The 27,454-nt window shown below is 34.3% G+C and overlaps 1 protein-coding gene and 1 long non-coding RNA gene across 3 annotated transcripts in view; one reads left to right on the forward strand and one right to left on the reverse strand.

Moving 5' to 3' along the window:
* The window catches only part of LOC135847981 (uncharacterized), a 34,066-nt gene extending 12,217 nt beyond the window's left edge, over nt 1-21,849 (forward strand). Inside the window, exons 2-3 of the long non-coding RNA XR_010559286.1 lie at nt 8,349-8,447; nt 19,273-21,849. This is a non-coding gene — a long non-coding RNA (uncharacterized LOC135847981). The remainder of the gene's footprint in view (nt 1-8,348; nt 8,448-19,272) is intronic.
* Nucleotides 1-27,454, reverse strand: part of bs (blistered) — a 104,280-nt gene that overhangs the window by 47,293 nt on the left and 29,533 nt on the right. The gene's annotated exons all lie outside the window — the stretch shown is intronic.

Raw genomic sequence — 27,454 nt, forward strand, 5'->3', positions numbered from 1 at the left:
GAGAGGAACAGAATGAATGAAAAACTTTCAGGTTTAATTGAAAAAATGAGACAAAAACAGAATTTTGTGCAATTTTGAAAAAAAATCAAAAAAAATTTAGTAATTCACCCCCCCCCCCCCACAATAAAAGTGAACAACAGCACGATAAGCAGTACTGATAAACACCTTGTTGAATCGTTTTAAATTCACCTATTTTGTGTATTTTACTAAATCTGATCAATTTACAATTTTTTTATTCTCATATTTTGAGAGTTTTGTACTGTTTATTTCAGATTTTTATACGATTTTAATGACAATTTAATTTTTCGACGGTTTTTATGTTATTTTATGACATTTTCACTTTCAATTTCATCTTACTGAACTTTAAATCTTACCAATTTTTGAACATTTTGGGAATTTTTTTCGAGTTTTTCCAAGTTGTTTTTCGCAGTTTTTCGCACAATTTCAATGATATTTTACTGCGTATCCAAAATTTTCAATAATTTTCAAGTTATTTCAAGACAGTTTCCTTGATTTTGCACAATTTTGATTTCATTTTAACAATTAATACTTTTTCGTCATTTTTAATTATTTTTATGTAAAGTTACCTATCAATTTTCTGTTGGTTTAGGTAAATTTTAACGACATTTTTTGCACTTATTGTCATTTTTGAGGATACTTCAGCGAGTCATAATTTCTAATTTTTTCAATGGCAAGTCTTGAACTAAAGAAACTGAAACTTTTCGAAGTACTTTTGAGCTACTTTACCAATTTTTCAAGAACTTTTTAGAGAACATATTTCCTCATTTTGAATAAGTTTATGAACAAGAAGCCAATTCGAGAAAAAATCTAATATTTTTCTGAATTATCAATCCTCTTGTTGAAAATTGACCGAGTAATGCCATTATGAAATTTCACACTCAAAGAGGTTCAGTTTTGCAAAATTCCGATAAGTTTATTTTTCTTTCTTCTTTTAATAGAAAACAATAACATTCTTAAAGATCCTCATTAGATCGGCACCTCTGATCATGAACATGTCCAAAGAGTTTTGAAAAGATTTTCCTTTCAAGACAAAATTCGACAATTTTTCGCCATTCTCAACTATACATATGTATCTCAGAAACCTTTCACATGAGGATGTCTAAATAGATGTTAATCTTTAATGATCGCGACATTGTCAAAATAATGATATCTTACAGGGCATCACGTAGTCATCACAAGGCTGATTAGAATGATTAAATTGGGAAACTTTTTTTTTAAAATCATGAAAAATGAATTACATACTTAAAATAAAACTTAAACAATAAACATAATAATTATGTAGGTTTCTCAATGTTTATTTAAAATGTGAAAAAAATGCATAGAAATGGAAAAAAAGTAACATCAAGTAACAATTAATGAACAAATAAATACCCATAGGTACCTACGTACGTAATTATGCTAAAAGTATCACAGAATGAAGAACTCTAAATACCACCCTCCCCCTCTAAAAAAAATCAACAGCAACACCTAATCAAAATCCGCAATCAATTCAACACCTCGATTAAAACATTCCCAACAACTAAAAACACCCCTCGTCAGTCATCACATCCGGAAAAGATAACAAAAAGGTCACCAGATCATTCTTCTCTTCACCCACAATCCACTGGAATTCGCAAATCCACTACGTATCTGTCGTACAATCACCCATCTGTAAGGTATTATCGTATCGACATTCACCAACCATCAGGAAACCTCTTCCTCGACAAAACCATATGTACTCTTTGATCAGTACTAATCTCGCTTTGAGTCGTATCACGACCAAAGAGTTACGTCGTTAGATAAACATAAACGTACCAAGTCATTGCAATGCACGACGACCAACGACAACGAATCAGCTCTCGACAATGCTAATACATAAATAAAATGAATAAAAATCTCTATACACCCGTACCCACGTATCCTAATCTATAGTCTAGTAATCGAGATCGATCTGTATGTATAGCTATACGATCATGATCCATGCTTATCAAACAATTGCGATCAATTAGAAAAACCAGCCTAGAGGTTTGGCGTATACTAGAGCTCCCATATTGTAGTCATGGAGTACAACTATGTTATAGGCAATAGGCATGTAGAGTAGAATATCTATAGCACAGTAGGTCTAAGTATGTAGATAGATATAAAGTTGGCCAGTGCACGAGCTTCTGGGTACTATAGTACTATACATACAACAAGATACATAGTACATTGGTCACATTTCTATAAAGCTCCTCCGGAGTTAAAGTCTCAAACAATCACGAACTTTCTTCCAAAGACCAACATCATAAACCAAATAATCGACTGCCAACCATGGTACGAGTACATGGCATCAGCATGGATTTACCTATACGTCGTCGTCGTCGTCGTCGTACTATACAAAAAACACACGGTCGCGAATGGACGGAAATAGACGCTCATTTGAAACATTTCAACGTCTCGCAGGCGCCATTTATCTATCTGTTCTGCAACGTTGAAACCTACGATCACCAGTCGCACCGTCTGTTCCATACACATGACGCGTAAAATCGCCTATCTGCCTCGAACTGGTTGCAAATTTCGAGTAAAAATTTCACTAAACGATACGCTTATCCGAGACTCGGATCGGATTTGGAAAAAAATTGCCAAAAAATCCGCCGGTCCGGGGTAAACGGCGCCAAAAATGGACAGGTGTGTGGGTAGACTAGGTAAAATGAGTCACAGAGTAAGTCGTGTAATTGGTTTATCGGCATGATTTCTAACATTTACAACTATACGCGTATATACAACACATACACACTACTCCTCTCCAACCTTCTGCTTCTCCCATCTATACCCGTCGTCATCATCGTCTTCTTCTCCGTCGTCGATGATGCGGTAATATCACAACTTAACGTTTACGTGTGTGTAGTGTATCTAAAGCTGTTTCGTTCTAGGAAGCAGTCATGTACCGAGCTGGCTCTTTAAGAAAATAACCATACTTTGAGTCCAAACACGTGCAGTCTCCCTTCTCGCCTCTTTTCTATCGGTTTTCTACACGGTTGGGAAATCTATTAGTTCCTTTATTTCGTAAGAATACGAAAGAATAAACATATTCCAATGAAGATCTGCAATATGGTTAGCCATATTCACGAAAACAAAAACACATTATTTCTGTCAATTTTTTCCTCCTTGAGATCACAAGGACTTTAGATGAACTAAGAATGGAGGGGGGGGGGTCGTTGGAAATTCTTGTGGGGAGTTCAGAATCAAATATCGACCTACTTTCAGGAAATTCAACCAGAAATCGTGAAATTTTAGAGTATTTTTTCACCACATGCACCAAAAATTTCAAAATTGATCAGTTGTTCGGATTTTCTGACTGGCAGTGGAGGGAAGAGGAGGAGGAGGAGGCGAACAAACCTCAAGTTTTTTAAAAATCTTGTTAAACGAATTGCACCAAGCAAATTATAAAGTACATATTCCTAAAATTTCTGAATGAATGAAAATTAAAATGAAAAAATTTCAAATATGTGAAAATAAAAAATTTTCAATTTTGGATAAAAATTGAAATTTTAAATTTGAATGGAAATAAAAACTTTAAATGAAAATTTAAATTCTTAAATTTTATAAGAAAATCAAAATCTTTAAATTTTGAATCAAAATAAAAATTTTTTAAATTTCAAAAAAAATCAAAATTTCCAAATTTTGAAAAAATTAAAATTTTTAAATTTAAGAAAATCGAAATTTTTAAATTTTTAATGAAAATCAAAGCTTTTAAATTTTTAATGAAAATCTAAGTTTTCAAATTTTGAATGAAAATCAAAGTTTTAAAATTTCGAATGAAACTCAAAGTTCTCAAATTTTGAATACAAGTAAAAATCAAAGTTTTCAGATTTTGAATGAAAATTGAAATTTTTGAGAGGGATTGATAGAAAATCAACTCGGGCTTCAAAAAAATTCTAGGTAGCTCTAATATTTCATTTAAATTTTCATTTTATTCAAAACTTGAGAAGTCGAACAATCCTTCAGATGCTTCAAGAGGAGAAGGGGAGGGGAGGAAGGAGGCACTCCCGGAAAGAAATTCTCACAGTGATTTTTTTAGACTGTAGTCCACGATATCTTTCATCTGCAACATCTAAAGTGGATTATCCCCAACTTTTTTTGTTAAAATTTTTGAGGTGAGTAGAAAAAAAATTCTGCAATGACAGTAACATTGAAAAACAGGAGGAAATTTCAGGTCTGAGCCTTGCCATCTCCCCCCCCCCCCATCGCATAATCATCTGAACGAGGTTCGGTATTTTTGAAAAACTGGAATTATATCTCAGCTGTTCAATCGTACCCTAGTTTTTTGGGGGGTGTTCAAGTACCTACCAGATCACCAAGTTGAAATTTTCCCAATAAAATACAACCAAAAAATTCCAAAAATTTTCTCACACAGAATATTCATATTAGACCACCCAAATAAGAATTTCTTCAACCAGTGACATCATCCAGCACCATATGGCGTATCCCTATAAATCAATGGGTCCAGACAAACCTAGCTCATCATCAAAAATCCTCAACTTTTAAGCTGATTCTACAGCATTCGACTTGTCAGCAATCAAGCATCCACTTCAAATGGAAAATGTATACTTATGAAACCAATCCCTCAACGTAATCCAATTTTCCTCTCGTGTTCTACGAAATTATCACCATCCATTGTATAGAGAGTGAAGGAGAAGAATCGTAGGCATGAATGAGATTCTGTAGCCGACATACGACCACAATATACACGATCGAGTAGATCTCTACCTACGTCCACGAACGACCTCCACAGATGCGGACGCCGCCGCCGCTGCCACTGCCGTCGCAACCTGACGTTCCGAACCATTAGGCGTTTATCGCTTTAACTTAATTTACGATGAAAGAGAGTCCACAATAAGTGCACAGAGAGAATCATTTACTTATTTTACGTTAACGAAACTCCTATAATACTAGAGAGTACATTTAATGCAGCATGCGATTTAACGACGATCGACCATCCGACCAGTGTTCGAATTGAGTAAATTATACGTTTTGATAACTCACTTAGAGCTTTGTAAAAGTAGGTACCTAGACCTCTAGAGCTATAGCTATTTACGTGAAGATGAGGAAAAAATCACAAGTCGAGACGACGACGACACCACTTGAACATGAAAATGACGCGATTAAAAGTCAATTACCAAAGTGGCGCGATGGTTTTTAGCGTTCGGGTGGTAATTAATGTAATTTTCTTCTTCTGCGTAAATGCCGACCAGCGAATGCGAGTACCCTTGCGCATTCGTGTATTTTCTATGTAATGTACATAGACATAGCTTAGTAATAATAATGGCACGTGTGAGACTTTTAAAAGCTATATCGCTGATATGACGGCCAGCTTTATCACCACACCTGTACTCCATCACCTCATTGCTATCCACGTCATACCAGTACTCTAATCAACTCACGGGAATTCTTCGCGTATCGTAAAATGGAAAATTATACGCGAATAGGTACAAATATGATACTTTTGGTGACCCTCGATGTGTCAAATTATTCTGTTTAAATTACATCGATAAATAGGGAATCCCATGAAAAAGTGAGCAACTGAATACGAATAGTAACGAAGAGAGGGGGGCAGAATTCAATTACGCCATCAAGGATTCAGTAACAGAATTGCTTAAAACTTCGCGAAAAATTATTATAACTCGAGCAATTAAAACTTTTTTTTTCAATTTCGTATTTTTATTGGTTCGGTTGCAATAATTTCGAGTTTTACAGTCAATTATTGGAATGTGAATATGATCGAGGACTCGTCGGTCCAACTTTGAAACAAGAATTTGAAAAATGGTAATTTTATTTTATTTTCGCTCAGTTATTATTTTATCTAAACACATAAAAGTAAGTTAGGCTACGAGGATTTTTACAGCATTGTTTTCTATGTCTTAATTATATCGTTCAATTGCACCGACAAGACGTCTCAAAACTTTGTCATTGAACGGCAAAAATGAAAACAGATGTTGATGAGAACGAGAGCAACGGGGGAGGGGTGCAAATTTATTATTGATCATATTTTTATTTATTTAAAAAAAAATCAATTTTCTGATCAATGGAAAGCTTGTGATTTTGAATGAGAAAAAAAGGAATAATTCAGAAACAATCTGAAAATTTCACCATAATTCCAAAAAAAATCACAAACTTTTTCGACAAACAAATATTTTTATGATTTTTTTTTGGAAAAAATATCAAAACGTTGCAGTCTTTTAAACTGAAACATGATGCTTCTTTTCTTTGTTTTCATGTCGATTTTTTTGGAGAACAAAAAAACAATCAATGTTCAAACGTTGGATATTTCCAATTTTTTAGTGGGAGAAAGAGAAGGGGAGGGGAAAACTAATTTGAATAGAAACTATAATCTTGATGATTGACTTGAAAAATTACCATAGCAAAAAAAATATATTTTTGAAAATCAGAATTTTTTTTGAATCCTATTTTTTGGAGCTAATTGTAAAAAAAGTACCATTTTATGAGGCTCTGTAATTTTTGAATAGGGTTGTTTTTTAAATTCTCTCCATACTTGATAAAGAATTTTTCAAAAATGATTTTGAAAGTCAAAGCAAAACTGACAAGGAAACTTTTCGAAAGTCTTCAACCTCCACCTCGGATTTCAAAAATTATTGAATATTTGGAGAAACGATGTCGAAAAACCTCCGAATCCAAAATTTCAGCAGTCCCGGTTGATTTGTTGATTTTTAATGGATTTTTAAAAATATCAAATTTCCCAAAAATTGATGAAAAAATGAAACGTTTTGAAATTCCATGAGCAGAAAATTGAGTTGAAATGCTAGAATTGATCAGTGTTCTCCGAGAATTTTAGAACTGGTGAATATCAACTTAGGTAGCCAAAAATGTGAATCTCATCTACGTACTTTCAAATGGTTCAATTAAAATTTCGGATTAGGGGATTTTTTTGACATGCTCTTTCCAAAACTCCAACGTCTTCTCAAATTCGAAACAGATCCCGTGATCTGCTATGTTCATTTTCGTCATAAAATCAACCAAATTTCCGTCTTCAATTCGCAGTTTACCTCGAATTTTTTTCAAACTACTCATCTTCACCACAGGTCCTCAAAAAAACCGTCGAAATAAACTAATTCGATATAAAATCCATTTCTCACGCACACATTCGTCAGTCGGAAATTCATCCCACCCCCTCATAGCCCAAAAGACTCGAAAAACACAACACAGACCGCAACCGTGCACCATAGTCTCAGACAAAAAATAGCGAGATGAAGGAACAAGGGGAAGGACGAAGGATGTATTACATTTCATATAATTCGCTAATCGCGGGTGGGTATATGCAACAAATACGTCGATCGATTTCGAAATGCAGATCAAATGCACACGAATGAAATGGTAGTAGGTCTAGGTATTCGTAAATTAGCGATCGAAATACACACGGCGAATATCGCGAACCGCAAACAACAAGAAGCCAGGCAGCCACCAACAGCAACAGGTTTCGATGCGAGCAATTGCACACCCGAATCACCACCGTCGACCCTCTTCTGCTCCTCCCTTCTGAAGAGTATGAAATGAGATTCGACGTGCGTGTGCTGTTGAAATATCATCTGTATGGTCTCGTATAGGCCAGTCATTCCAAAACTTTAGTCATATAGGATCAGATTTCTTGAATGATTGCTCCGATACATGCATGCAATTCATAGAAAAAGGGAGAAAGATAGAGTAGGCAGGGCGTATTGTACGTAGATTGTGGTATTGGTAGCTCGAGTGTGTCTCGTGATCGGGCGAGAGAAAGAGAGTAAGCTCACTAGTATTATGATCAGATCGCGATCGAAACGAGCGATCCATTCATACGTACGAAATGTTATTTACATTTTATAAGATACGATGACGATGTCTGGCATTAGGCAGACACGTACCTATAAGAAGCCAAATAAACTTCTAGGTATTATTCATGAATAAGAGTGATTAAGTGTAAGTTTGCATGGACCATAAGGGAGTGCCATTAGGTATATGCAGCCGCAACAAAACTATTACCCCTTGCCCTGCCTTTGCCGATCCCAACTCAAATACTCTACTATGACCGACTTATGCCTCACACACACAGAGACATACTCGTACAGATGGGATACACGTATACTCGTACATATGACTCAATCCTACGCGAATCGCCTACATAATAATTTCATTCAACATTCGGTCTATTTAATTCGTATTATAAATCGACATATTGATATTGACTGCGCGTCATTTACCGCTAACGAGACACGATCACGAATGCCATCGACCATTGTACGCGAAATTACCAAATTCAACTTATCAATCGGCTATTTAAGTGGAATACGTTTCATATGTTTATCTTTCGCTTGCAGGCCGGATTACCGCGGATACCTTGGGCGCAGACACGTGACGCAATCCGCCACCGTGGCCGTGGCCGCCGCCGCCGAACGGAAATCAGTACCGAAAATCTAGTAAGTATATTTACATATAAATACGCGCCATAAAAAAAAATACGAATACGAAACTATATCGGAGACATCGTACTACACACAGTTGAAAGAGAAAAAAAAAAGATGCTAAACAACCAGTTTTATACTCTCTGCCTCTTTCTCTTTCTCTACGAACGTCTTCTTAATCAATGAAACTGTAATAATACGTCGACTATTAGAAAAAAAAAACACACAAATAAAGCTACCCATAGGAGGAGGAAAAAAACTCGATCGTATTAAATAATTCGCGGTGCGGCGTCGTCGTCGAGTTTTTTTTATTCAACTGTACGCGAGCAGTTCTCCAGCTTGCGGGAAGTTTACGCCCGAAATGATTCTTTCATTTCCTCTTCTGCACGACACAATCACACATACGCAGTTTAACGCAGATCCTGGAAATTATCGTAGGCTGGTGTAAATTTTCCATTTCCTTTCAGAAAACGAAGGTATCGCGTATCGTAATATAAACTCCCGACTCTTGCGCTTCTATTTGCTCGCACAGTATAGTACGAAGAACGCTGTCTCAGACCTTTCATCGTGGCGACAAATTCTCGCAAATAAGTAATTATTAAAACAATCGAATACTTTTGCTACATGCGGTATACGCTAGAAAAACAATGACATGTAAAATGAATCACGCTCGTGCGAAATAATTACTTCGAAATTTTTCAACGCTCGTATGTACATTGTATTTTCAAGAAGGCGACTCAGCTCTTCTTTGAAAAAATTCGTCGATGATGTAATTCCAAAATCTAGCACGTACAAGACATCGTCGCGCCCAACCCCGCGATCCGCGTCATTGCGGCGCACGACGGCGATGTTGCTTTTTTTTGACGACGTTTATAAAATTAACAATTATCGTGTATTTATTAATATTTTATTGCGAGTCTGATACTCGCGTTAGGAAAATATTGCATGCCGAAATTCCCAAGTGTAAGGGTCGCGCAGCCAAATTAACTGATCACATCGAACAATTCGCGACACACGAACGAAATGCATAAAGTGAAAAAAGTCAATTTTTACAATTAATTTTCAAAATCAACAAAAATTGAATGAACTTATTGATTTTTACAATTTGCAGCCGATAAATCGATTAATCGATTTCAAAAGTTGACAATCGATTTCAAAAGTCAATAATCGATCAAATCAAAATCAAAAACTAATTTTCAAAAAATCAAAAAAAATCGAAAAAATTCGAATTACTTATTGATTTTTACAATTTGCAGCCGATAAATCGATTAATCGATTTCAAAAGTCGATAATCGATTTCAAAAATCGATAATCAATTTGATCAAAATCAAAAACTAATTTTCAAAAAATCGAAAAAATTCGAATCACTTATTTTACAATTTGCAGCCGATAAATCGATTAATCGATTTCAAAAGTCAATAATCAATTTGATCAAAATCAAAAACTAATTTTCAAAAAATCGAAAAAATTCGAATCGCTCGCAGATTTTGTAAGCACTTGCAGTCTAATACTAGTCGAACGATTTCAAAAATCGAATTAATTCGAATCGATTAGATACCTATTTTTTTGATTTTTCCATTCAACAAAGGCAGTCTTCAACAATTTCGAATCAAACGTTTGTTCTAATACAATGAAATAAATTTTCCAAACATAAAGAAAATAAATGAATTAAATATTGTATTGCAGTTCAATAACCTGGAAAAATGAATCAACTAAGTAGGCACCGTTTTTTTGGATTCGACAAAAGTGATTTTTCTTTCAAGTACTTTGAAAGTCAAACAGAGTAAGTATCCAAAAAATAACAATGAAACTGACTTTTGCATTCGTTAAACTGATTAGATGTCGTGGTTGAATTGGTCATTGATTTCTTTAAAAAATTTAATCAAGAATAGCGAAGTAAAGAAATTATTCATTTTTCGAATTCATAACACCAATTTTCTGAAAATAAATTCCGAGTTTTAAAAAATTCAAATTCGAATTAATAATCAAATTTTTGATTTCAAGTGGAGAATTCAATTTTTTTTAGCTGGCCTCTCAAAAAATTAAAAAATATCAGAAGTGACAATTTTCCAATTAAACTTTCAACATCCCTCACCCAATCGATTTTACCAACAACAAAAATTCAAAATTAAAGAGCTCTTGAAAAACTAACAAAAAAATCTAAAACAAACGATTTTTATCTCATGGTACTTATTCTACTTGAAATTCTATTATCAGTTTGAGAGAAAAGAAAAATTAATCAAAAATAGATACTGATTTCGGCAGAGTTGATTTCACTAAAAAAGAAAAAAATTTGATTCAGCATAGGTACGTACGTTTTCAAAAAATTTACATTAATCAAAAATCGACGACTTTGAACTGATGGTTCAATTTTCGACCCTAGGCTTACATCTGATTTTTAGAGAAGGGGGGGGGCAATGAAACACAAATTTTCGTTCAACTTCGATGATTTCTCAAATGATTATAATTCACGATCTGAACCTTTTCAATACAAAAAATCTACCATTATAATCATAAGAACACCAAAAATGTTTTGAATAACGTAAAATTTCCAACAAATAAAATCCTCATATTTTCTCGCAATTTTAGCGCCGAAATTTCAAATTTCTTCCGTTTATGCATTTGAAACCTAAAAGCACCGGAAATAAAACCGCATTTTTCACCACGAAATTCTCTATCGGCCTCAATCAAACAATAAATCATGAGGGATAATTTTCACCAAAATTCACCCCATCTGCCCTCTCTCTTTAAAAAAAAACCTCTTCGGAAAACTCATCCAAATTCCAGCATCCTTTCACATGCACTTCCCCATTCACACAGACAAAACCGAGCAAACAATCCAAACACCCAAAAACTACTATACAGAGAGTCGCAGGGCAGACACATAGCCAGCACAGCAATATCGAGACACCATGCATCGACCAGTTAAATCTTCCATTACCGTATGCAAATGCGATTAGTGGTATAAATTTCGAAATGCAAATATTACCCAACTTCGTATATGATTACTTTAAACCACATAATGAAATCCGAATCACGATACAATCTCAACTAAACGCATTCGAACGCGTACCTCTACCTACCTACAAAGAATGAAAAAAAAAATGAAAGAAAAGGTTGCCATGTAGAAAAAAAAATTAGCAAAAGTAACACAACAACGACAACGATTACGATAAAATTCGAAAACGTAATCAAAAATCCACCGCGAGTCGATACAATCACATCAGTTTTTTTTGGACACCCATGGCGTAGGCTTAATTAGCAAATTAGTATCAGTAATGACCAAAAATATTAAACTTTGTCGATAAGTATGTATTTCGAAAAGATTGGTAGATTGATACTTGCGTTCCACTTCCTATATGATAATATGCAATAAGTTTTATTTCACCCTCGCTTCGTCTCCATTGGGAGTCGACTCGACTCACACATGGCACACTACTGACACATATCTTAATCTTTAAAAAATGACTTTTAAAAAGGAACAATATGCTTATGGTATAAAATACTGCCAAACATGACAACTCGTATTATATAGTTGCTCGAGCCCATAGCTCGCGAGTCTTCTTCTCGTACACTACACATACTATATAAAAGTTCAAATCGTGATTATCATCGTAAATGTCACAACAATATGAAACAATACGCAGCTCACCATAGAGTCAGCCAAGAACACACACATACACGATGCAAACTTACATAAAAACCATTACCCAAACACGTTTTAGTACAATCATAATATGCACAGCCTCGTGTCCATGTCCAATGTCCATGTCCACTTTCTAAATAAGCCAATATTATTACGTTCATGCTTTTGAAAAAGCAGAAAAAAAATTACCCCTCGAGAAATTTCCCATTCGTCGGTTCATTTATGACGACTAAGTAAGACGACGTCGACGTCGAAGTCGTTTCCTAACCAAAAAACATAACACCACGATGAAGATGCAGTCGTTTATAAACGTCCATCTGCTTTTGAAAACCCGATATACGATGATGATTAAGCGAAAATATACTCGCTAACGTACGATTATGTCTATTGTTAAACGTTATCATTAGGCAATTAACTGTCATAATAGTACCCTAATTAGGACTATTTCGCTATATCAGCCCGATCCGTGAGAATATGTCCCTTGGAATCAATAAACCAGCGTACACTCGTACAAATACTTGCACTCTCGAATCAGTCAGCGTAGCCTAGGTATACAGGGTGTCCCTATCAAAGGTTGGTCAAATATTTTGGAGTTGAAGTTCACTATCACTTACTTATCAGGCACGAAAAACAAACTATTTTCGTTCATACTCACATTTGTGAGACAAAATTCAGATAAAAATGTAAATCAACGATGTCAAGAGAGAAACATTATAATTAATCAGCATACAGCTCGTAAATACTTTCATTTTTAGGTATCATTTTCTGAAAGTAAATATGTAGGTACTGGCATTTTTCTCCCTCATATCGAAAAGTTCATTTGCATTTTCAAAAAATATATGTAAACGGACTTTTCGGTCACCCTATACCGAATATGTATACAGATAATATGTTAGGAAATCAAAATTAAGATTTTTTTTTCATGGGGAAAAACGAAAAAAATGTTCAATAAGAAAAATCAAAGAAATATTTTATAAAATTTAAAAAAATGTTTCATCTTTTTCTATAGAATGCAACAAAAAGTACCAATTTGAGAAAAAATTTTACATGAAAATTGAAGTGAAGATTAATATTTTTAGAACACTGAAAACAACAAATAAAAATTGAAGCATCTTTTTCATATTTCATAAATGAAAAAATTATTATAAATCGAAGGAGAGATACAATCATCACCCCAAAAAAATATTTCGTCGAAACGTAAAAAATGGCTAAAATCGTAAGTTTTTCTCCTCGTCGAAAAAGAGAATTGTGAAACGCAAAAAATTGTAATTTCTTCGAATAATATTCTAGATTTCAAATCTTTACACTCTAAAAAAAACTTGTATAATTTGTACAAAAAAAAAAAAAAAAAAAACGAAAACCGAACCTCAAAATGTTGGTGGAGGGGGGGGGAGGAAAGTTTGGAGTAGAGAAAAAATTGAGGCAACATGTACAAACGATTAGAAAAAAAAGCAAAAAAAAATTCGTTGAAATATCAGGAAGAATTTTTCTGATAAAATTATCAATTGAATGAGGAAAAAAGGCCACTTGGCTTGACATTATATTTCGTTAAAATACCCAAAGAAATGACGAAAATCACAAAAATTGATATTTTTTTTATAATTGAAAAAAAATATCGAAAACATATTCAAATGATTAAAAAAAATTTTTTCTATGAAAAACAATGGTTTAGATGATTTTTCTATGTTGGTAAATTAAAAAAAAACGAAGGCAATATTCGCCAACATTTTTTCGATTTTTCTTTTGATTTTTAACATTTCAACTTGGATTTCATGATCAACCGAATAAAGGTAAGAGTTGAGATGGAGAAGAGAATACCAGACCAGATCATTTTTAGGTTCATTCAACTTTTTAAAAAAATTTTAAAATAATCTCAATACAATTTTTTGGTTAAAAAAGTTGCATCGTTCTCTCAAGCCCTGCCCTTAGGTACTTCGTCACCAAATTTTATCCAAGGTAATGAAAAAATAAAAAATTTTTGTGAAAAAAATGACTAATAATTTTTCACAAAATTCGGTGCAAACGTTCATTTTGAGTAAAAGTCACCTAGAAAATTTTTTAGCCGCAGAGATGTACCTGGAGGAGAGATATGAGTCCTCCAAGAAGGGATATTATCAAAAAAATCACATTTTTTTTCGATTCTGCCACTTCAGTTCCAACATACAGTGTTCGAGATTCTAGTCTAGGCAATTCTGTACTCCAAAGCAAAAAGGATGGAAGTCCATTTTATTGGATTTTGAGATTTTTACAGCATTGGAAAGAGGTTTGTAAGAGCTTTCCAATAATGTAAAAATTTCAAAATAAAAAAAAATGGACTTCTATCTTTTTTGCTTTGGAGTACAGAATCGCAATCAAAATCCAAGACCACTTTTAGGGTTCATACTGAGCGGTTGAAAATTTTCAAATCGCTAATTGAAAGGTAAATTAGCATTTTGAAGATATTTTATTCTTAAATATTTATATTTTGAAATACGGTGCCATTTTTTTGTGACCACTGCCAATTTAAAAAATTGAGAAAAAGAGCCAAGCATAATTAATTATGTACATATCAAATTTTTTCGAGTTTTTGAAATTGGCAATAAAGACCAAAAAATTGACAAATTTCCAATCGCTCAGTAGAACCTGAAAATGGCCTGGGATTTTATGGCAATGGCCTAGATCGACACAGAATCTAAGAATGCTATATTTTGGAATTAACCATTTTTGCCAAAACAGAAGTAGGGGCTGGAGAGAGAAAACTGAGATTTTTTTCGAAAATGACCTCTCTTTGTGTACCCTTATCTTCTGTTCAGGAACACCAGATTAAATTAGTTTTAGAAATTGATACAATGATAATCCAGACAAATCGAGCTAAAAAGCTCACCTCTGCATCATTTTTAAATGACAGCACCTATCTGAATTTTTGATTGTATTTACGAGTACGTTTGCTGGGACACCTTGTATAGCAAAAAAGAGAGACGACCACGACAGACCAGCTTAAAAACACCTCTCCAAACGCATATTTCAACCCAGGACGACACGTCTAAATCACTATTAACGTAAAATATGTACACACCACACAGGTATATATAATAATACCTATACGAATACGAACGACAAAACACACAAACGATATAAATACAACGATATTCGTGACACTATAGAAATTTCAACCCATATCCATATCGCTTATCGCGCCGTCGTCTTTAAAGAAGAAGCAGAAAAACGTGCCTTACAATAATTTTTCATCTTCTAGCTGCCATCAACATGCTACACCACCAATTCACCATCCATACCTACCTACACTTACACACAGAGACATACGAACTTTGAGACTCGTGTACGCGATCATCATCAGATTCTTCAAATAGTCATCTGTGCGTACACATATTAACGCCCCGGCTCCTTCGAAATGATATAAAAACCTCTAAGTACTCGTCAGCCAGCAACGCAACACAGTAAAGAAGAGCCGAGCGCGCGCGCCAATTAACCATAGTAATAGGAAGCCGTGTCGGACAAGCAGAAAGCAAATCGCAATAATGATTAGCCTCGAGGTAAGAACCATCGGTTATATTCAAGACAATAAACTAATAGACGAGCCACGCAAAAACAATGGAACGGACAGCCTGTTTCTTTCGTTTCGTTTGGATTTTTCTTTCTTTCTCTCTTCTGGCTTGTTTTTTTTTTTCAAAACTCGGACACACTAGACAATGAGCGGTATTCTCGATGGATTTCAAACAAAACAAATGTGCCGGCGTAAACCGGACACAAACAATCGCAAAATACAGGTAGCAACGCACGTGACTGCCGTTTTCAAAGGGGGCAGTAAAAAAATAACACAAAACGCCGAACAGGTAAATAGCAATTTTTAGACCAGTCTAGCACGAGCCACGGAACAACAGACAAATACCACGAATCAATCCTTCACAATTCTTGTGTTTAGCTACAGTAAAATGGCTCTCCTATATCTAAGGTTAAGAACCCAACCATTTTCGACTATAGCCGATGCTGATGCTCTGTTTGTCAGAAATTACCAAAAAAAAAAAAAAAAAATGAAAATTTCAACCCCTCTACGTCTCGCTTCACCATCGTAAAAACGCGCTTATGGAATCATTACACGAAGTTAAAGCTTTCAACGACGCGAATAATTGACTCGGTCGAGGGAATTATTACGTGACTACAATACCTCAGCACTTTCAAATACTAATGTCACTCAAAAGCGTATAGCGAAAAAAAAAACTTCTCGCTGGTCTTAATGATACGAGAAAACATCGATATAACAAGCTAAATTCTTCTCGCTATCGGTTTTCACCGTTCGTTGCTCGTCGTCGTCTTCGTCACCATCTCGTGCTTGTGTCGATGTCGCGCGTATATGAACTAAGCAAACGACGATAAATAACTAGACCACGTTAGTAATTAAAAATTGTTTTCGATCAAAAGCCTTCGAGGTATGTGCGACTGCGTTTCTCGAGCTTTGAGAGAATTGAAGTATTTCATCGTTAATGATGACTTTCAATAACTGACGAGAAAAAATCGAGGAAATTCAACCTCGCAAACTACAAAATCGCACACCATAATTCATGGTGTGAGATGAGATGAGACAAGTCAGAGCTCAAATTAAATTAATTCGACAAAGAATCATCAATCCATGATTCAATAATCACTTTAAAAGGATACGAGAAGCAAAAATTTTGACCTAAATCAATCAAAAATTCAAATCTCAATCTCATTCAATCGTAAATTTCAATACAAGAAACGCAAAAAACTAAACAAACAAATTCTAGACTCCGGAAATAAATTTTCAATCATGGATTCCCAGAAAAAAAAATATGAAAAACAAAAATTTTATCAATTGACAATAAAAACAGGCATCTGAATCAATCAATCGGTGAACCAATCACACAAACAAAACAAGCAAACAAGCAAACAAACATATAAACGAAAGAAACAACGAATGAACGAATGAACAAACGAACAAAACACACACTTATCATCCCAGAAGGTCAAAAATAAATTTCGAATCATGAATTTATAGAGAAAGGGATGAAAAATGAGAATATCAACTCGACCAATGAAAACACACATCTCGTATCTTAGAACTGAACTTAGAATCAATCAATTAATCATGCAAACAAACAAACAAACAAATCATATAAATCAACCAAAAAATTGATCATGTTAATGACGAAAAGTAGTGAAACCTTAAGCCTAACTCAATCAATTATTTTGATTGATCAAAGATCAACCTAATTTTAATCACAGAATTAATATAATCATGATTGTTGAGAAGAAAATTTAAATATTCCCAGAATAAATCCTTTAATGACCCCAGCTTTTTTCAATTATACGTAATCAATCGTGCCTCGTCCTAGTACTATTTCATTCCAGCCCATCCAATCAAAGATTGGATACTATTCCATTGCAAAGATTGAAACCCTGAATAAAAAAATGGAATGAGAGGTATGAAATTAAATCCATCAAGTCATGACAAAAAGATCCCTGATTAAAACGTAGATCATAAACCAACTTCCAGAAAAAAGCTAGTACCTCTCAAGAGTGTAAACATGCAACAAAGCAAATCGTTGAATGAATAGAGGTATAAATTGGATCAAAAGAGTATTTCCTAAACTCCCCCTCCCCCTTAACCACAATTTCCTGTCCCAAAAGTTAATTTTTGGATTTTTGAGGAATTTTTGAAAACAAGCAAAATTTAAAAAAGCTGTTTCAAGAATAAGATGATATCAATTTTTTGAGAAAAATTAATCAATGCCACAAATTCCTTTGATCTGACCCTCAAATATCAACAACTACTAGATTTGACTATTTTTGGGCAATTCTGATGGGCTCCAGTGATTTTTAAATTTTCTACAGAAATTCAAATTCACCCCAGAAAGTTCAAAAATGAACTATAGGATCTATAACTTGAGTCGCAGATCATTGGACATTCTCTCGGCCGTTTTACGTGGCTACCGCGAAATTCTTGGAGTGTCAGTTCAAAAGTGAATTTTTTCTCAGTTTTAATGAAAATTCCAGAAAAATTTATGAAATTGAATTTTCAAAAAAGGTGTATAATTAGCGTTTTTTTTTGGCAAGATATTGTCTAGCAGGTTCACACGATCAACTGATTCAAAAACAATCTCAATTTCATTTTTTGACGTTTCCAGAGCGATTAGAAATTTTCTGGAGAAATTTTAAAACTCACTGGAGGCTCCAAAAAGGTCAAATTAGATTATTTTCGAGCTAGGTGATCGTGTAGGCACATACCAAAAGATATTTTACCAAAAAGCTCAAAGCTCACTCATTATACCTCCTTTGAAAATCTGATATTTTCACATTTTCTAGAATTTGAAAATTTGATCTGTTCAATTCACTTTCGTACTCGTACTCATGGAATTTCGCGAAAACCAATCAAAATGGTCGAGAGGGTGTCCAATAAGCACTGACCAAAGTTATACGTGCTGAAGTTCATTTTTGGTCTTTCCAGAGTGATTTGAAGTTCATGGGAAAAAATCGAAAAATCACTGGAGGCTCTAGAATGGCCCAAATCTTTGACATGTGGGGATAAATAAAAGACATTTTTCATATTGGTTCACTTTGCTGAAAGAATTTAAATTCTCCCTTAAAACAGCTGTTTTTAATTGTACAAATTTTCGAAAATTCGCCAAAAATGAACTTTAGCACCTAAATTTTCATCAAGAGAGTTTTAGGACATGTTTTTTCGATTTAACTTGGTTTCGTTCAAATCGTAGAGAACAAGTTTAAAACGTTCCCTTTGGAGCAATTGTAGTCAATCGAATTGATGAGATGCATTTTTACCGACTTGTACAAATTTTTTAGTCAACATTTCTAATTCGATCAAGATCGTGAGTTCAAAACTTACATAATTGATAATGAGTCATTTAAATTAAGAAAAAATGCTTAGAACAACAAAAATGGAAGAACCAAACGATTCGTGGCGAAATTTCCAAATATGGACAGCATTTTATGAAAAAACAAATTCAATAATGTTAATTTCTCCGATATTTATATTTCTCACCTCATCACTAAATTCTCCATCAATCCACTTGAAGTAAAAAATCACCAGAATCCCTCAACCACAAAACACCTCTCAACTTTTAAAAAAACTCACTCAATTCGAAAAATATTCCCCACATAATTGACTCTTCAATATGGTACATTTCGTAATAAATCGCAACATTTTGTTATTTGTTACAGGAAATGAACGCAAAGAATGATAAAAATTTACGTGGTCGATACACGAATACGTGACCATCGAGTGAAGACAATATCGGAGAACAGAAATTTGCAGCGCAACAGAACGTGTAAGAAAACTGTATCAGCTCACCGGATGAAACCCACGAGCCAACTTTTCATAAACCAAAGAAGGCAAAGACGCTGACGGCGAAACGATAACATCGATATACGACAACCTATAAAATTGATTTTGAAATTTGAAAAATTTTTATGTGCTGTACTTAAAAACATTTTATCAACATCGAAAAGGATTCCAGAGGAGAAAAAAAACAACCGTCGCGAATTTATACGATTAAACGGCTCTTAGTATTTATTTCTTTAAAATACCAGTACAGATCTGGTAGAGAAAGTAGTTATGACATAAGGGATACAGGAAAGAGGACTCGACCACACAAAAACTCCGACCATTAAAATAAAACTAAACAAAAAACTTTCAGCTTTTAACTGCAAGTTACATTTTGATGATCTTATTTATGGCTCACAAACAAGTTAGCCCGTATAATCGGAGACTTGTACTACACGAGTTCAGACTCCTGTACACCAAACTACGAGTATAAGGAGTCGTCGACTGCTTATTTTTGTGGTGCAAACCACCGTGAAAGTTTTTCACCGCAAGTGACATTTTGTTTGCTTTGAAAAGAGGCCAAGCATAAGCAACACAAGATGTATCCTTCCTTCTTAAAATGTAATTACAAGTAGCCTTGGAAAAGTTCAATTTTACGAGCTGCGTTTAACTAGGTCGATAAGCAGGAATCGTATTCTTATCAACTTTTACTCTACTCGCATTACATCTTGGTAATTAGAATTAGCGGTTTGACCACCATTACCAGCGTAAAGTTCACAACTCCGAAACAAAATTCAGCTGAAAAGCTTCATACTCTATACAATCAGCAACAGATGGAATAATATGCGCTGCATTTGTCTACTGCGCAACTGATTCGCGCAGGTTGCACGGCAGTTGCGTTTAGACCAGTAGATGAGGAAGACGTGTTTTGCAGGGTTCCCGGTACAATGTTTTGATTTTGATGAATTTTAGCAAAAAAGGGGAACAAAATCAGGGTTATGGGGCATGGGGCACAACAATGCGTCAAAATGATGAATTTGTCAGCTAAGCATGAAAAGTTTTCTGATTTGGAAGAATAAAATTGAAAATTTTGGAGATTGTGATGACAAATATTGGATTTCTTTGCATTGATGAAGCTGAAAGTGATACTTTTTAAGCACAAAAAACATTTTCATTGGGACTTGGTAACTTTTCATCGATGATCAGTCACTTTCAATGACTTTTCACTAAATTTCTGCATGTTGACAAATCAGAGTCTGGCACTGGAAAATGGAAATCTTGTAGAAATCTTGAATTCTCAGTGAATAGGAATTTCATGGTTTGATTAACATACCTAGACTGATTTGAGTCAAATGAAACAGTTTGGGTTTTAAATGATACATTTATACCCCATGAGGTTTTCAAGGCATTGAAAATTCACTAACAAAAGGTGACCAATTAATTAAGTGAATCAGCGTCGCCCAGGAAGGTTATAAAAATATTTGAATTGATGACAGGTCAATTATGAATATAAAGTTCAGAACTGATTTTAGGTCACTTGACAAAGATTCAGAAAGGGGACAAATTAGCCTCTTGGATACAAAATTTCACACTTCAGAGCTTTAATTTCTGACAATTTGATCAAACACTACGCTGGTAATACTGGTCAAATGCTCCACAAATGTTCGAAATGTCCCTCAAACTAGACAAATTTTTCCAAACGACCAAGCTTCCACCATTCAATTGACAAAATTTTCCACGAAAGTCAACCCATCGCTCTCCAACCACATCAACATGACAATGAAGCAAAAATTGAAACATCCCTTAATGCATTAGGTCTATCAAACCAATAATTAACACTCCATCATTGTCACATTATCTCATTACGAGCAAAAAACCGAAAATACATTCCGAACTCGAACAATTCTACGAATTCCTTCAACATCTCCTACGCCTTGTAGTCTTCCTGCTTAATTAAAAATAATCAATAGCTCGGAAACTGGTCAACGTTAATTCGCTTCAATAAAGCTATCCAATAAAAACGTTTAAATCGATAATACACATGTTCACAACATAGATCCAGATGGTAGAACAGGCGAAATATCGCCAACTGCACAACAAACATCAACATTACACAAGCTAGGAAATTTATACAGCCGTAAATATGTTCGAAAGTCTAATTAAATAAGCCCACAGATCGTATAAACCGGCAATTACGTGATTGTTATTTGTGTTTGTCGAGATGAGCAGAATTTTTTTTTTTTCATTCGTTATTATAATCTCGAGTAAAAAATTAATCGTAGAAAAATTTAATGATAATTCGAATTATTGATTAAGTATCTACAGACGTCTCCTTGAAACTTACAGCTTTGTCGCCATTCGATTTGAATAATTTTATTTAATGTTTAAAATGACCATCGTTTGAAAGTATACATATTTCGTAAGTGCAAATGTTAAAGAAAAAACGACAATTTCAATAAAATTATGGAAACTTGCCTCAATTTTTTTTTCATATTGTAACATTCGTCAGAATTTTTCAGCTTCCAATTGATCTGATGGACGCTGTCGAGACGTCGACCAGAATAATTTTGTAATAATCAGACAACTGAGATGCTTGTCACCTTGAAAAGTCATTATGCAATAGCTTTTGCAGTATGCTAATCAGAATAATTGAGTCAAAAGGCAATCTCGTGGTTGATGGAGCATTCAAAAAAATGTTGAGAAAGAATTTTTTTGGATTTTTGAGATTTGGAAAATTGCAACGAAAAAGAATCAAATTGAACTTGGTTCTAATTTTCAGGACAATCCTCTTCTAGAGTGACGAATGACTCAAAATTTTGGGTCGATTTTTACGACAGGTAAGGTTTTTACAGATCTACAAGAACAGGTAACAGAATGAAGAGTTGAAACGATTTTTGGGTCAATTTTGGAGTTATGAAGGGAAAGTACGAACTTGGTTACAATTTTTTGATTAGAAAAATGACCCATTGTAATTTACACGGAAAAAATTGAACTTCATCTTTCCAAAAATTTTGGTACAGCAACCTTTTGAATCAAGATCCAACTTGAATATTTGGGATAATAATTTTCTTGCATACAATTTCAAGACGTCTATCCGAAGGTGCATCAAAATCAATAACCTAAGCCATTTTCAGAAAAATTCAGTGATTTCCAAATTTGAAAATTTTTATTTCCAACGAAAAAAAAACTCAACACAAACAATTTTTCAAAAATCCAACCTCATCTTCGAATCTTACCGAATACAAAACCCATGAAATCGACCAAATTGCCAAGTTCATCGACCATGCTTTCAACCAACACCACCTCATTAAACAAAGACCAATTCTAACCCATGATAATCAATACACACGAGCTGCCAATCAGCGAAAATCATCATCTCGAGCAGATAACATCACACACAACGCTTTTTCTCAACCTTGTCGAAAAATTAGGAGCGTGGGCAACCGAATGCGCTGGTCAAACGAAACGATAATTACCAAAAACCCAAACCGCCACGAGACTCGCAGGCCAAGTTCACGTTTCATTGATGAAAGCTCGCCTTAGCATTGAAATAAGAATTACGATAATTAATAAATGTTGCAATTCAATATCATCCCAATAAATAGCTTACTTATTAGCACACTAACAGGTAAAAATACCTACGCATAAAACCTACACGTATTGTGTACAAGAACAAGAAAGAAGCGATGATTAACTGGCAGCGCAATCGATTACGAATTCAAAACGCGTTAAGATCTTGTACTATATGTTGGTTCTCATAGAATAATTTTTCGTTTTGCTACAGCGCACAAAGCATGTCGTATTCATGTTTCTGTCGGCCGACCATTCAAAGCTGATTGACAAAATTAATAACCTTTCAGCGACAACATCATCGTACATATAAAAACGACCGCAAAAAATTACTCGTACAGTATAAGTAAGTAAGCGCCGCCGCCTCACCTTCTTCTTCCTCTTCTTTCCCAGCATCTTTTCCGCCAAAGTCACCTATAGCGCCATCAAATTCACGCAGCCTCTACTCCACCACACATAATTACACCCAGTCATCGATAAAATATATAAGAAAATTTCTCGTAATTTGTCCTTCGCGCGAGTTTATAAACGTCTTATACATGCACGTGCAAGGTATATGTATTCTTATGTACCTACACGTACGTCTACGTACTCGTACCTTTCCTATGCAGGTAAATTGCATATTTGCTCTCGACGTCGACGACAACGAACGATGACAACAACCAACGACGTCGTCATCTCGCTTATAGAAATCTTTCTTATGGTTTACGTATACAATCACTCTTCAAAAAAAAAAAAAAAGACGTTCCTCGCTCGTCTATTCGAACAATTCATTACGATAGATCGTAATTTTGAAACTTTTTTACGTCATTCGTCCACGCATACACATGTTTCTTTGAGACGACATTCAGATGTACTTTTAACGATTTGTACTTCTTCACCTGTCTATCCACCAATACGTAAACGTACTTAATTGAGAATTCTCTACATTAAAAACACATCCAAATGTATGGGATGCCGAAGATATGCACTTACTCTCTAAATTTGAAACAGTCAATTTCACTGCTTAGCAGTCACGACATTTTGCCTTTTTAAAGCAGTAGTTTTTTTTTACTGCAAAACAGTGAAAAATTACTGAATTGGCCAGTAAAAAATCATTTTGACTGACCAATTCAGTAATTTTTCACTGTTTTGCAGTAAAAAAAAACTACTGCTTTAAAAAGGCAAAATGTCGTGACTGCTAAGCAGTGAAATTGACTGTTTCAAATTTAGAGAGTAGACATGTGCAATTTTTTGAAAACAGAGCAAAATTGAACGAAATTTCATCTGAATAAATAACAGAACCCTTTTCACTTAATTTCCAGAGATATAAAATTTCTTATTGATTCATTTTTGTATCAGTCACACAAATGACTTTTTCACCCAGGGAGAATCGATTTTCAACTTTTTCGTGAAATTTTCCAAGTTCGACAGAAAATTGTTAAATAATATTAAAAACACGCGATAAAAATATTTCAAGGAGACTAACAAAATTTTATAATGAGAAAACATGACCTGAGTAGAATTTTTGACATGATATTTTTCCAAGGGGGGAGGGGAGAATTTATTTCAATTTTTTAATGATTATCATCATTTTCTGATTATTGAACAAATTTTCTTTGTCAATCAAGTGAGAAAAACAATGATTAAAAAAAATCTGCTAAGAAGAAATAGGTAGGAAATAAAATGTAAAAATTCAAAGTCTGAAAAAAAAGAAAAGCAGGATTATGCAGGATTGCAGGATTAGAAGGTCTGTGAAACCCTTTTATGAATTTGAATTCTTGAAATAGATATTTAATCATCTACTATTTTCTCTCAACACCATTAAAATCAGCCCAGAATTTCAGAATTTTGAAGCAATTTGGTAACTGTTGACACAGTACCTACAGAAAATTTACACCTCAAAAAATACTCTTGAATATTTGAAACAAAATTGGAGTGAGGGGAAAGGGAGGTGCCAAACAAAATGTTATTATTTTTCATGCATCTTTCAAAAATTGAGAAAAATAAATTTGTTTCTCGAACACTTAAGTATTCAGCCCCTCCCTCCTCCCCCCCCCCCCCCGAATAGAAGTTTCAGACACGTTTCGAAAAAATTTCAAGAAATACTAAACTTAAAACATCACGAAGAAGGGAATAGAGGAGGAAGATACCCAACAAATGACACTTTTTATGCATCTTTCAAAGAAAAAGGTAAAAACTAAAATGGATCGACAACAATTTATTACTAAAAATATAATTCACATTTTATTGAAATCATCGACAAAACTTGAAATTTTCCAGAGGAAAAGAAAGAGGCTGATGGTGAATTTTAAATTGAAAGGATCAAATCCACAAATGCACATTGTGTTCAAAATTATTTCGTGATAATTTTTTACAAAGCTGCTACAAATTTTGAAAGAAGTTGAAAATTAATCCAATTTATTCTTCTATTTCTGACTTATTGCATCCCAACAATATTTGCACAAACTTTTGGTTGACTTTTGGTAAAACAAAAAAGAATATGTTATTGAAATTCTTGAATCTACAACTTTTCAAAAAATGCTGTCTTTGCTTCGCTCAGGCCTGTTTGCTTCTTTATCCAAGATTGGAATTTCTGTGAAAATCATTCAAATTCAAAAAATGTTGAAGCCAATCGACCCAATCTGTTTATTTTTCCCAAAACTAGAAAATTTCAGGTTTCAAGTCTGCAAAAATTTTAAAAAGGAAATTAAAATTTTTACAAGTCGTACATGTATGTAAGTACTGTACATGAATTGCCAAAACAAACAGTCACCATTTTTTCAGAAATATTGGTATTTTTTCCTAATGCCAATTAGAAAATTCTCAATTGGCACTATAGCCTCCCCTCCACAAAAAAACCTCAAGTTTTGTTTCTTGCTATACCCGGAAAAAAGGTCAACACTCCCCCCCTCAACTAATCCTAGTTTCGCTACACCCGAAAAAAACTATGCTGAGAGAAGAGAGAGAAGGAAGGTCAATGACCACAACATTTAATACTGATTTGATAAGTTCCAAAAAACTAGATGTATTCAAACAAACAATTTTTTTTTAATTTTGATTTTTATGCGAAATTTCTCTTCTTTTTTAGCAAAAATATTTTCACCTCCAACACGACAAAATCTAACAAAAATGATAAAAAAAAATCAAACTAATCCAACGATTGAGATCATCTCACCCTTTTTAAAATAAAACTTGACCCAAAAATCAAGAAAATTGCATCTCTCTTCTTCCATTCTATTAGCTCGATGTACTCAAAAAATCCAATCACGAAATTCTCTACAACATGAACAAAAATTTTCTGAGCCCAAAACTTCGAATCATCCTTCGACTTGGAGATTATTCCACCATCTGGACCCTGTATTCCTAATACGCCCGAATACGAAAAAGTCCAAATATTTCAGATCGTCAATTGCACAATACGTCAGTATTGAATTGAATGACCACAAACCTCGATCAAAAAGACTGAAAAAAAAACTTCAGTGATAAAACACAAAGTCCATACGAAGGGGCAACGGCATCGAAATCCGATCAACGAGAAGGAAATAAAAAAAAAATCAGAGAAAAAAAAAACAGCAAAACCGGAGCAAATTAAAGCAGACCAGTAGCGAGAACAATGGAGGTGGAAAATGAATCATGTATGAGAATAACATACTGATGAGAGTTGTGTGATATCTACAAACTAAAGCTGACAGCTAAAGGGAAGCGCAAGGAACAGTACACGATTGAGTTTTGTTTCAGTTTTTTTTTTTTCATTTTATTTTCTTCTACTACTTTTTCTTTAACATTATTTTTTTCTCCTTCGTGGTAGGAGAGGACGGTTTCAGCGTATTAAACGCGTTACTTGAGGAATGTTCGACCATATGGTCACTTGTGCGCGCTTCGGAACTCATTGCAAGTAAACCAGGAGTAATCAAACTAGGCGCTATATACGATGACCCAATCTAATAACGTCATCTCACATGCATATGCATTGCACAGGCACCAATCGTCACGACCACATATCAAGGGGAATTTCACATGACAAAATATCCACCCACCGACCCGATATTTCCAGATCGAAAAACGTCGAAAAATTTTCACGAATTTTAAAATTATTAAATACCTATTTACGTAAATTCATTCAATGAGACATTTACACCCCACTTTATACAATAGTCATATAGTCAATCGTCCAGTACATAGTAAGTAATTCCATATAGGAACACGTACGTACGTACGTACAATCCGGATGAAAATGTAAAAACCGGACTTTAAAATGATAACGGAACCGATAAGTTTCGCGAAATGAAAAATGTTACGTTCTGCGAATTATCTCGCAAACGTAACTCTCTTCTGTTCGACCTCTGGATACTACAAATGCTACAAAATAATACAGTAATTTCAAACGAAACAACGCAAAAGTACACAAGCTCCAGCACACAATTAACGATCTGTTGCATTTTTGCTCGTACCCCCGACCCCGGTCTCCTACCCCCATCTACAACAAATTTATTTCCGATCCGAGTCCAACATACGAGAGAACGTTAT

This window comes from Planococcus citri, chromosome 5, assembly GCF_950023065.1.
Source record: "Planococcus citri chromosome 5, ihPlaCitr1.1, whole genome shotgun sequence".
In the NCBI taxonomy this organism is placed as follows: domain Eukaryota; kingdom Metazoa; phylum Arthropoda; class Insecta; order Hemiptera; family Pseudococcidae; genus Planococcus; species Planococcus citri.